This window comes from Vespa crabro, chromosome 3, assembly GCF_910589235.1.
Source record: "Vespa crabro chromosome 3, iyVesCrab1.2, whole genome shotgun sequence".
Lineage (NCBI taxonomy): Eukaryota > Metazoa > Arthropoda > Insecta > Hymenoptera > Vespidae > Vespa > Vespa crabro.
In genome coordinates, this window is record NC_060957.1 from 3,860,780 (window position 1) to 3,875,391 (window position 14,612).

The following is a 14,612-nucleotide window of genomic DNA, read 5'->3' on the forward strand; positions in this document are numbered from 1 at the left end:
ACTAATTAGAAGGCAACACAGGCAACATCCGGAATGGAGTCTTTAGCCACGACAATAAAACCGAACAAATTTTCACAAATAATTCGATTGATTTCGATCTCTAGTTGTGAATATTTTCGTAATTAATATTGATAAAAATGATAATAACGATAATAACAATAATAATATTAACAATAATGACGACAAAAGCGATAATAACAATAATAACGATATTAATAATGGCATCGATAATAGGGAAAATAATAAAGATAATAATAATAAGAATAATAATAAGAGTAATGAAAGTAATAAAGACAATAACGGTAATAATAAAAACAACGATAATAAGAAAAATAATAATAATAACGATAATAATGATCATAACGAAAATGACGTTAATAACGAAAATAATAACGATAATAATAATAACATTATTAATAATTGTAATAGATATAATAACGCATATACAGAAAATAACGATAATTGGAGAAATAAATATAATAGTAACCATAATAACACTAATAACTATAATAATAATAATAATATATAATAATAATTATAATAACAACGATAATAAGGATAATAATAATAATAACCATAATAACGGTAGTAACGATTATAACGATAAATACTATAATAACGATAATGATGATAATAATATTTGTAATAATAAATATAAAAACAATAATAATAGTAATAATAATTATAATAAAAATAAAAACGATAATAACGACAATAACGTTACTACGGATAATAAGAAGGATAATACCGATAATAACAGTATTAACGAAAATATCGATAATAATGAACATAACGATAATAACAGACATAACGATAATGAAAACGATAAAAATAATAATAACGGAACTAATAATAATATTATAATAAAAATAATCATGATAATAAAAATAATAACGATAATAACGATACTTACGATAGTAATAAATATAATAATAATTATAATAACTATAATAATATTAAATATAATGAGGATAAAAATAATAATAACAAAACTAACTATGGAAACAATAAAAAGGTTTATAATGAAAATAACAATAAGGACGACAATAACTATCGATAATAATACGTATAATAGTAAGGATAATAACAACTATAATAGCGATAATAAAGATAATAAAGTTTATAATAATAATTATAATAATAATAAAAATTATACCGATAATAACGATAATAAGGGTATATTGATAACAACGATAATAACGACAATAACGATAATAATATTAATATAATGACAATAATAATAACGACTATAATAGTAATGTAAATAATAATAAAGATAATAGCAATAATAAAAACAATGACAACAATAACATTAATAACGATAATAACAATAAAAAGAATAATAAAGATGATAACTAATATAAAGATAATAACGATAATAACGATAATAACGATAATAACGATAATAACGATTATAACGACAATAACATATATAATTTCAATAACGTTAGTAGTGGCGACAACAACACCAATAACGAAAATAACGGAAATAACGATAATAACGATAATATTAATAATAACCAAAATATCGATGGAAATAGAGATAATAATACTAATAATAAAGACAATAACAATAATTATAATAATAATAATAATAATAACGTTAATAACTATAATAACAATAATTAGGATAATAAATTTGATAACGATCATAACGATAAAAAAGATAATAACGGTAATAAAAATTAGAATAATAATAATTATTATAATAAAAATAATAATAACGATATTGAGGATAACAAAGTTAATAACGATAATAGCGTTAATAACTACCATAATAATATTAACGATAATAACAGCAATACTAACGATAATAGTAATAATAACTAAAGAACTTCAAGCGATCATAACGATAATGATGGCAATAACGTTAATAACGATCTTAATAGGGATAATAATAATAATAACGAAAAAAATGATAATAACGATAATAATAAAACTAATAGTAATAACGATAATAATAATAATAATAATAATAATAATAACGATAATAAAGATAATGATGATAAATATAAAAACGATAACAACGATAATAATTATCACAATAAAAACGATAATAACGATAATAACAACAATATTAACGATAATATGGATGATAATACTAATAATAATAATAATAATAAAAATAAAAATAATGACGATATTAACGATAATAACGATAATGAAAATAACAATAATAAAGATAATAACGATAATGATGATTAGAATAATAACGATAACAACGATAATAATAATCACAATAATGACTATAAAGACGATAATAATAATAACAGTAACAACGATAATAACGATAACATTAATATCGATAATAATGTAAATTACGATAATAATAATAACAGTAATAACGATAATAACGTAATAACGTTATCAACGATAGTAATAATAATAACTTTATTAACGGAAATAACGATAATAACGATATTAGTAATAATAAGAGCAACCATAATAACGTTAATAAAGATAATAATATCATTAATAATAATAACAATAACATTAATAATAATAATAACGATAATTACGATAACAACGATAACTCAAACAACAATAATGACGATATTAACGGCAATAACGATAATAATGGTAATAATAATAAAATAATGACGATAATAACTATTATAAAGAAAAAAAAATTACAACAATAGCGATAATACTGAAAATAACGATAATAATTATAATAACAATAACAATAATAAAGATTATAACGGTAAAAACGATTATAATAAAAACGATAATAACAATAATAAATATAATAATAATAATAATAATAACGATAATAACGATAATATCGATAATAATAATAATAATTATAAAATACTCACGATTATAACGATTATGACGATAATAATAATAATAATAATAACGATAATAAGGATAATGACGATACTATTAATAATAACAGTAATAACTGTAATAACGATAATAACGTTAATAACTATAATAATGGTATAAATAATTAAAATAATAACGATAATAACAATATTAACGATAATTACGATAATAACGATAAAATCAACTACAATAATAACGATAAAATACGATAATAAAGATAATAATAATAATAATTATAACGATAATCATAATAACATTAATAATGATGTTAATAATGATATTAATAATAACGATAATAATAATAACATCAATAACAATAACTGCAAAATTTACGATAATAATGATAATAACGATAATAATGATAATAACAATAATAAAGATAAGAATAAATATATTGGCAATAATAATAATATTAACAATAATAACGATTAGAACAATAATAACTTTTAAAATAATAATAATAAGAAGTAAATAACTATAATAACGTAAATAATAATAACAACAATGATAAAAATAAAAACAATAATAACACTAATGACGATAATAGCTTTAATAATAATAACAAAAATAAGGATTATAATGAAAATAACAATAATAATAATTAGAATAAGATAATAACAATAATAGCGATAATAAAAGTAATAATGATAACAATAATAACAGTAATAACTGTAATAAAGATAACAATAATAACGATAATAACGATAATAATTGTAGTATTAATAACAATAATGACGACTATAACTTTTATAATAATAACAATAATAACGATAATAACAAATTTTAACGGAAATAAAGATAATAATGTTAATATAAATAATAACGATAATAATAATAATAATAATAATAAGTATAAAAATAATAACATTAATTTCGGAAATAACAATAATGACGATAATTATGTTAAAAACATTAATAACGATATTAATTATAACAATGACTACAATGATAATGATAATAACGATAATAGCGATAATAACAAAAAGAACGATAACAATAAAAATGATAATAACGATAATAACGATTATAATCATAATAACGATAGTAACGGTAATAACGATAATAATAATAATAATAATAGTAACATTAATAAACGTAATGACGATAAAAACGCAAATAACAATAACATTAATAACGACAATTACAATAATAACTATAATAAAAGCAAGAATAATATCAATATTAACGATAATAACGAAAATATCGAATATAGCGATATTAATATTAATAATAGCAACAATAATAACGATAATAACGCTAATAATAAGAACAATAATAACGATAATAACAGAATATCTGTAATAATAATAATAACAATAATAATTATAAAAACGATAATAACCATAGTAAAAATAGTAATAATAGACACAATAACGATAAAATCGATAATAACGATAATAATAAAAACAATATTAATAATAATAACGATAATAACGATAATAACTACATTAACGATAATAACGATAACAATAATAATGATGATATCGGAGATCCATTATGGAGTAGATTCGGAAGGGTCGAATCGCCGAGCGCTCCGCATTTCGTGCGACTTTTCGTAATTTTTTCCATTCCATCGGCTCTAAGTTTCATACCTTGATTGTGAATTGCTAAACGGCGACCATGTGGAGATAATAATCGGGTCAAGAGATCGAACATCTTTCGTGTTTTTTGTGAAAGTGTGTCCTGTTTCATTGTCGAGGCATTGTTCGCCATTACGTGGGATTTGCGGGACCTATATTCTATGGTTGGACGGCAGGCCTGTCCTCGCATCAAGGTCTTACTCAGCGCCATCTACTCCAGGGATCGATGTCAGCGCCGCCTGCAGCGCAGGTGTCATCTAAAATTATGATTAGTGTTTGGCCGCCGTGTAGGGTTGCCTGATAGAGCGGACCAAGATCCACGAGGTATGGGACGCCATCTCTGATGTTGCCCAGTGCTGCCATCTGGGCCGTGATAGTTCTGCTAACTATTCTCTATGGCTGGACGGAAGACTCGTCGTTTTATCGAGGACTCATGTTATGCTGCGCCATCTACTCTGGACAACGGCGGAAATGCCGCCGCCAACGCAAGCGGCGTCTACTTTCACCTCTAGGAAATTCGAAATATCTTTCTTCATCGCATAGCAGGCGCTTCTGTCAGCATAAAAATAAAAGCACGCAACAGTCAACGGGTGGTTTTATATATCCAATGCTTTATTTGGAGGAACACGGACGCGTTCATGGGTATATGGTTGGACCTTGTCAAAGTACTTCTAATATGCTTTAATAACAAAAACTAATTACAACAGCATTATTATTGCTATTATTATTTTTTACCAAGGGGAGAAGTAGAGCTCCGCATTTCGTGCGGTTTTTCGTAGATTCGTAGTTTATTCCAGTCTATCGGCGGAAATTTTTAAAACTTGCATGTAAATTTGTAAGCTGGGAGCAAGGGGAGAAAATTATCGTATCTACAAATCGATCATCTAGTTGTGTTGTTGGTGATAGTGTGCTCGGTTGTATTGGCGAGGCGTCGGACGCCATTACGTGTTATTTGCGTGAATTATATCCTATGGTTGAACGGCAGACTCGATCGCTCATCGAGGTCTTCTCAAGCGCCATCTGCTCTAGGTTACGATGACAGCGCTGACGTCAGCGCGGAATGCATCTACTACTAAGATTAACAAAGGGCCGTCCTCTGGTGGTTGGTTCTTGGAGTCGACCAAGATCCACGTGGTACTGGACGCCATCTCGGAAGTGTGCTAATGCTGCCAACTAGGACATGTTATTTCCGCGAACTATACTCCATGGCTGGAAGGCAGATTCGACGGTCCACCGAGGACTCATGAAGCGCCACCTAATATTGACTACGACGGTAGTGCCGCAACAAACGCAAGCGGCACAAACTTTCATGATAGAGAAATACGAAATACTAATCTTCAGCGCATAGGAGGCGATTCGATCAGGCGAAAATATAAAATAAAATCACTCACAGTCAACTGTTGGTAGTTTATTTTCAATGCTTCAATTTGTAGGAACGCGGAGGCGATCATTATGATATACATGGAACTCGTCAAATTTCAAATTTCAATTTATTTATATATAATATACATTCATTGAAAAGAATAATACAATAGCATTATTATTATTATAAACCATGGAAAGAAGTGGAGCATTCCTCTTCTCCCGACGAGTAGCACTGTCGGGATCCGAGATAGGAGGAATACAACCTCCCAAAAAAAAACCAGTGCTCATCTGGCCCGTATGACAACACCCTGTAAGGGCCCCAAGCCAGGGTTACGACATGGCCATGAGGACTAGCGGGTACGTTGACGCTGCCCGAAAGGGATCTGCGGAATGGTAAGTAAGGCGCGGTTCTCGTGTAAAACACCCGGCGTCAACGCGTCGCACCCACGGGAGTGTCTGAATGCCGATGAAGGAAGCAGGTGAACGGCAAGGGCGGATGCTTCATTCCCGACCTTATAGCCAAAAGCTCTAGCAACAATGGGGGTAGTTGCGAGGGTGATCACCCCCCCACTTCCGGAGGCACCGCGTTCGGAGACGGTCGGGCACTCTGGAGGAAAAAAAACAACTACATGGAAAATAAAAGTATCAACAAGATAAATTTAAAGCTATTAAATAAAATTCAAGAAAACAACTCAGAATCACCTGTAAAAAAACATCGTTGCTCAAGGCGACAAAACGTAGGCTCTCAGCTTACGAAAGGGACACCACAAGATGGAGAGACAGAGAAACTCGCGCAAGCGAAATTCCTCCTTGCAAAAATGAAGTTGGCTATTGCAAGACGACCAAATGTGAACAACATGATAAAGAAAGGACTCCCAGAACTGGAGGAGATAATAGATAGTCACGAGTTCATCTATAAATCTCGAAATGAGGTTAATAAGGGAGCTAGGAAACTCGACCGAGTTTCTCAGAGCCCTTGGGGAAATTCTGCAACTGAGTCCGGCGCAAGTAAGAGAGTAGCCACAAGCCCGCCGCAGTTGCCTGATGAAAGCCTCAAAAAACCGAGGCAAGAGGCGACGACGACCGAAGCCACCATGTGAGAAGAGAAGAAACAAGGAGAAATCAGCTAAGAAGGCAACCCAACACCCACAGGAGAAAGAAAAGGAGCTGAGCTAATCGGAAGACAGGCCGAGAGAAAGAACGCGGCCGGACGCGATCCTCCTGAAACCTGCGAATGGATAATCATACGTAGACGTAGTCGAAGATATTCACCAGCGCTTTAAGACGACCGCCGCAGGGGTAGACGTTAGATCTGTCCGGCAGACCAGAACCGGCGGAGTTCTCCTCGAACTCAAAAGGACCACTGCGGATATCAGGGCCTCATTCGCTGAAACCCTGAGGAAAGTTGTAGAAGAAACGAGCAGAGTCACGAAATTAGTTCCTAGAGCTACGCTCGAGATGCGGGAATGCGATTGTTGCACATCTGTAGTGAAAGTCAAGGAGGCCCTAAAGAGGACCCTGCCAGACTACGCGGGAAAATTAGAGGTAAAATCGACGAACCCCAACGCGAGACAACAACACCTAGCCCTCGTCAGACTAAAAGAGGAAGCAGCTGGGAAGCTATTAAAGGCCGGCCGAGTGCTGGTCGGTTTCGTCAGCTGCAGGGTTAGGCGAGGAACGGAAGTGAGTCGAAGCTAACGCTGTCTGGACTACGGTCACTATAGCGCCTCAAGCAAGGGCCCTGATAGCAGCAAGTATTGTTATTTCTGCAGTAGCACAGATCACAAGATCAAAGACTGCAAAGTCAGCGAGCCTACTTGTTTCTTGTGCTCCAATAGCGAGGATGATCCTAAGAAGAACCTAGCGGGATCAAGGGCATGTAAAGCTTTCCAGGAGGCGCATGCAACAGCCAACAAGAGGAAGCCAAGATGAGAGTACTTCAGGGCAATCTCAATAAGAGCAGGACGGCGCACCACTTCCTAACCCAGCTCTGTTCTGAGAAAAAAGCTGATATAGTTTTAATCAGCGAACAGTACCGGGACAGAGCAGGAATAGGTTGGTATGCAGACGAATTGGGCACCGCGGCCATCTGGATCCTAGATCCCCGACAAATTCATCTGTCGGATCAATGATCCGGACGCGGTTACGTTTGGGTGAGACATAAATCGGCGACATATGTGAGCGTATACCTCACCCCGATCGACCGGATAGACGACTTCCAGACCAAATTAGACGATCTGGAAGACGCACTAAGGGAAAGGCAAGGGGATCTCATCGTGGCAGGTGACCTCAACGACAAAGCACTCGAATGGGGGGAGACCAGGCCAGACTCCAGAAGAGGACGAATCATGGATTTGGTGTCGAGACTACAGTTATCAGTACTCAACACTGACTTGACATCAACCATCGATAGGTCTGGCTACAGAGAAACAATTCCGGACGTCTCTCTAGCCAATGAACAACTGGTGGCAAGAGTCGCAGGCTGGCAGGTAATTGAGGATTATACCGGGAGCGACCATCAGTACATCCTCTTCGATGTACACGATAGGAGGCCAGCCGTGACACCTCCAGTAAGACCCCCCTGGTGGATCATTGCAAAAATGGATCGAGAGAGGCTGCCTTCGGTCTTAAATGAAGGATGGAGATTCCTTCAAATTGCTTCCGCGAGTCTATCGCCACATGCGCAATCTAGGAGGATTACTGCAGCAACTATGCAGCTTATCCAAAAGGCATGCACGATAGCGGTGCCAAAGACGAAAAAAAAATGGCAAAGGCGTCCTGCATACTGGTGGACGAACGAGATCGCAGATCTACGCAAGAAGTGCTTAAGTCTACGCCGTGTAGCACAACGAATGAAGAGACGCGACCTCGACGCTGCTCCCTTGGCTGCAGAGTATCAGGCGGCCAAAAAAAGCTCTCAAGTAGCCATCAAGGCCAGTCAACGTCGGTGCTAGAAGGAGCTGTACTTGGAAATCGATCAAATTCCGTGAGAATTATGGTATCAGATCGTCACAAGTAAGCTAGGGACACGAATGAAAGGTATCCCTCAGGACGCTAGAATGTTGTAATTCATCCTGCATACTCTATTCCCCTCATAGCCGAAGAGAGAGATTAACACGGCAGCGCCTGGCATAAGGCGCCACAATTTACAGAAGTGGAGTTATTCAGGGCCGCATCATCTGACCGACTTCCAGGAGAATTAATTAAAGCTGTCGCGGAGAGTCACCCTGAGCTCCTGCTATACATGTATAACATGTGCATCCGGGAAGGCATCTTCCCCGCCCCGTGGAAGAAAGCGAGTCTTGTGCTCATCAGCAAGGACAAGGGTCCAGCAGATGCAGCTTCGTCATACAGAACTATCTGTATGCTCGATACGGCTAGCAAGCTCGTGGAGAAGCTGCTTAGGCCACGGCTGCACGCAGCCGTGAGGCAGCGTGGGATCTTGCTGCCCTCCAATATGGATTTCGATCAGGCCTCTCCACCATCCACGAAGTTCAGGAGATTGTCACGGCCGCTAAAATGACGGAACGCGGGAATCACCATTCCCGCCCTTTGTGTCTGCAGGCCACCATAGACGTGTGAAAAGCCTTCAACTCTGTTAGGTGGGACTTGGCAATGGAAGCGCTCGAACGTAATTTCAGAATCACGGGGTGCCTTCTCCGAATACTCGGGGATTATCTAAACGATCGCTTCTTAGAATACAATACTGACGATGGTGCAAGAAGCTTGGAATTGACATCGGGGGCAGCTCAGGTCTCCATACTATAGACCGGATATCTGGAATATTTTCTACGACGGTATCCTACATATGGCAGTCCCTGAAGGTGCTTTCTGATTGGGTACGCAGATGACATTGCAGTTGTCATAACAGCAAGAGACGAGGAGCGGGCACAGCTGGTGCTCAACAAGGTAATGCGCAGAGTCATCTCCTGAATGAAACAACACGTGCTAACGTTAGCAGCCCAGGAAACAGAGATCGTGCAATTAACGAAGAAGCACATGAACACCTTGCGCAGTTTCACGAAGCAGTTCGTCAGGTACCTATGAGTAACCCTCGATTGCAAACTCACTTACGGAGAGCATATATTAAGGGTATCTGACAAGGTGGCAAAAGTAGTTGTCACGCTGGGCACACTCATGGCCAATGTCAACGTCCCCGGGCCGTGCATTAGGCGACAATTCATGCGTGTCGCCGAAGCAGTGATGCTGTAGGCGCAGAAGTATGGGCCGAGGCGCTGCGAAAGGAGAATTATCGCAAGTGCATAGCCGCACTCCGAATCGCGTCGTCCTACCGCACGGTCTCTTAACTCGCGGTGCTAGTGGTCGCAGGGGTAATACCGATAGATCTACTAGCCCAGGAGAGACAATTCGTCCACCAGCAGAGGTCCGTTTTGGGTAAGGAGGAGGCACCAAGGCTCGCCTGGTATAACAGCATCGAGACCTGACAAAGCAGATGGGACCTGGTTACTAGGGGCAAATGGACTGCCCGACTCATCGGTCGAATTGGCAACTGGATAAACCGGGTGGCGGGAAATGTAGATTTCTACCTCACCCAATGCCTAACTGGGAATGGCTTATTCCGCTCCTACCTCGCAAAGATGAGGAAAGCAGCAGATGGCAACTGCTCCTATGGCGACTCAACCGTTGACGACGCCCACCACACATTTTTCATATGTGCACGTCGGAGCGCCGAACGATTTGCCTTGGAGCAGGAGCTCGAAGACATCTCGTCGGAAAACATTGTGGAGAAAATGCTGCGAGGGCAGAAACAGTGGAAAATGGTTGCCTACTACGTGAGGGCAATCTTATGTAAGAAGAAGAAGGAAATTGGCGGCCCATAGACGTGCCACAAACGTTGCTCCAGGTTCCTGCACGTAGAGCCAAATTGAGGGAGTCCAATTAATGGGACATGATGTAGTGGTACCATCCCGAAGTAATGTCACATGACGGTGCCGGAATGGTTTCAACATGCCACCAGGATGGATATGAGTTTAGTCGGTAGTGCCTATTTTACTGCTGAGCACGACATTCCAGGGACTTTAAAGAGGGACTCAAATGGTAAAGGGTTCCTATAGGGTCTCTGGGTCAGTGCATATAGCTAAGCATTCTCAGACCATCAAAAAAAAATAATAATAATGATGAAATCGATAATAGTTAAAATATTTATAACAATAATAACAGTAATGGCGATAATAACGTTAATAATAATAACAAAAATAAAGTAAATAATGAAAATAACGATAATAATAATAATTATAATAAAATAATAACGATTTTAACGAGTATAACGATAGTAATAATAATAACAAATCGTAACGATAATAACGAAAATAACGATAATAATAATAAAAAAAATTATCCAATAACAATAAATACGATATTAACGATAATAACGATAATATTAAAAACAATAATAACGATAATATCGATTATAACTATAATAGTAAAGATAATAAAAACAATAATAACGATAATTACGTTAATGGCGGTAATAATAATATTAACAATAATAACGATAATAATGATAATAACGATAAAAGTAATAACAATAAGAACGATAATAAGTATCACAATAATAATTACAATTACGATAAAATGATAATATCGATAATAACGGTTATCATATTAATAGCAATTATACCAATAATACGATAATCACGATAATTATAATAATAACAATAATAAATATAATAACCTAAATAACGATAATAACGAAAATAGTAATAATAACGATGATATCATTAATAATGATAATATTTATAATAATAACAATCATAACGATATTAACGATAGTAGCGTTAATACCGATAATAACGATAGTAATAATACTAACGATAATAACAATAATAATAATAATAATAATAACAATTATAATGATAATAGCGATAATTAAGATACTAATAAAAATAATAATATTAATAAAGATAATAACGATATTAATGTTAATAATAATAATTTTAATTAAATATAAACGATAATAACGATAGTAACAAAAATTATGATAACAATAGTAAAGATAATAACGATAATAACGATTATAACCCTAAGAATAGAAACAATATTAACAATAAAAACGATATTACCAATGATAATAATGAAAAGAATAACTATAATTATAATGAAAATATTATCGATAATATCGGTAATAACGTTAAAAAAGGTAATAGCGACAATAATATTAACAATAATAAAGTCAATAACGATTATAACGACAATAATAATAATAATAATAATAATAATAATAATAACGCTAATAAAAATAGTAGTAATAATGGCAGTAAAAAGGATAATAAAGGTAATAAGAATGATAATAATATTAACGATAATAACGATATGTGTCATACTATCGATAATAACTATAATAACGATAATAATAATGAAAGTATATATAAATAATAACGATAGTAACGATAATACCGATAATAATGATAACAATAACTACTATAATAAAGATATTAATAATAACGCTAATAACGATAATAACCATAATTGTAATAATAATAATAATACTAACGATAATAAAGATAATTACGGTAATAAAAATAACAATAATAACGGCAATAACGTTTAAAACGATAATAACGGTAATAATAATAATAACAATAATAACGATAATAACGATAATATTAATAATAATAATAATGTATAATAACGATTATAAATACAATAATTATAAAAATGATAACATCGAAGATAAGCATAATAACTATAATAGCGATAATAGCGATAATAGTAATAATAACAATAATAGCGATAATAATAATAATAAAAAAATTTATAATAAAATTCAATAAATAATAACTATAATAACGATAATAACGATAATAACGACATCAATAATAATATTAATTACAATAATGACGATAATTACGATAGGAACTGTATTATTAATATCAATAAAAACTATAGTAACGATAATTACAATAATAAAAATAACAATAATAACGATAATGACGATAATAACAATAATAACGATAACAACGATAATGTACATTATAAATATAAAAAATATAAAAACTATTTCGATAATACGACCATAACGATTAAAATCATAATACTAACTATAAGAACCATAATAACGATAATAATTATAATAATACTAACGATATTAACGATAATAAAGATAATAACAGTAATAAAGTTAATATCAATAATAACGATAATGACAATAATAACGGTAATTAGGTTAATAATAAAAATAACATTAATAACGAAAATGACGATTATGACGATGAATAGATAATAATAATAATAATAACAGTAACAATAATAACGAATGTAACGATAAAAATAGTAATAATAATATAAACGATGAGAACGCTAATAGTTATAGTAATTGTAACAATATTACCGTTAATAACGATAATATCGATGACATAAGTAACGATAATAATGCTAATAACCACAATAATGATTACAATAATAACGATAATAGGGATAATAATTATAACAATAATGACGTTAATAATACTAACTAAAATAATGATAATATCGATAATAATGATAATAACGATAACAGAAATAAAGATAATAGTGATTACAATATAAGGATAATAACGATAATAGAAATAATATCTATAATAATGATTATAGCGATAATAAAAATAATACTGATTATCACGATAATAACGATAAAAACGATAATAATAATCAAAACTATACTAACGAAATTAACGATAATAACGATTATAAAAATAATAACAGTAACAATAATAAAGGTTATAACAATAATATCAATAATAATAATAATAGTAATAACGAAAACAACGAATTATCTAGAATTATAATAATAATAATAGAATAATAAGATATTAAGGATTATAACAATTATAATAATAATAATAATAACGATAAAAATGATAATAACGATAATAATAATAACAATAATAATGATTATAACGATAATTACGATAACAACGATAACATCTTTAACAATACTGACGGTAATAACGACAATAAACATAATAATAATAAGAATAATTACGGTTGTAACGATAATAATAAAAATAACAACAATATAAACGTTAATAACAATAATAACAATAAAAATGAAAAGAACGATAATAATAATAACTATATTAACGATAATAATATAACAATAATGACAAGAATAACGAAAATAACGATTATAATAATAATTATAATATAATAATGTCGATAATAACGATAATAATGAAAATAATGATAAATAATAACGTTAATAACGATAATAACGATCATAACGATAATAATAATAAAAACAATAACGATAATAACGATAATAATAATGATAATAATAACGATAATAACAATAATAATAAGAATTATTATAACTATTATAACGATAATACCGATAATGACGGTAATAATAATAACGATAACAACGATTATAACAATAACAATAATATCGATAATAACGATAATAATAACAACATTAATAACGATAATAATGATAATAACGATAATAACGATAATATCGACAATATCGATAATAGTGATAACAACGATAATAACGGTAATAATATCATAAAGACGATAGTAACTCTATTACCGAAAATATGATAACAATAATAACGATATAAACGATAACAACGATTATATCAATGACAATAAGGATAATAACAATTAAAACAATAGTACGGATAATAACAGTAACAAGTATAATAACGAGAATAACGATAATAACATTACCAATGTTATTGTCGGTAATAATAATATTGACAATAATAACGAAAATAACGATAATAACGATAATAACGATAATAACGATAATAATAATAATAAAAAAATAACGATAATAACAATAATAATGATAATGGTTATATTTACGATAACAACGATAACAACATTAACAATAAT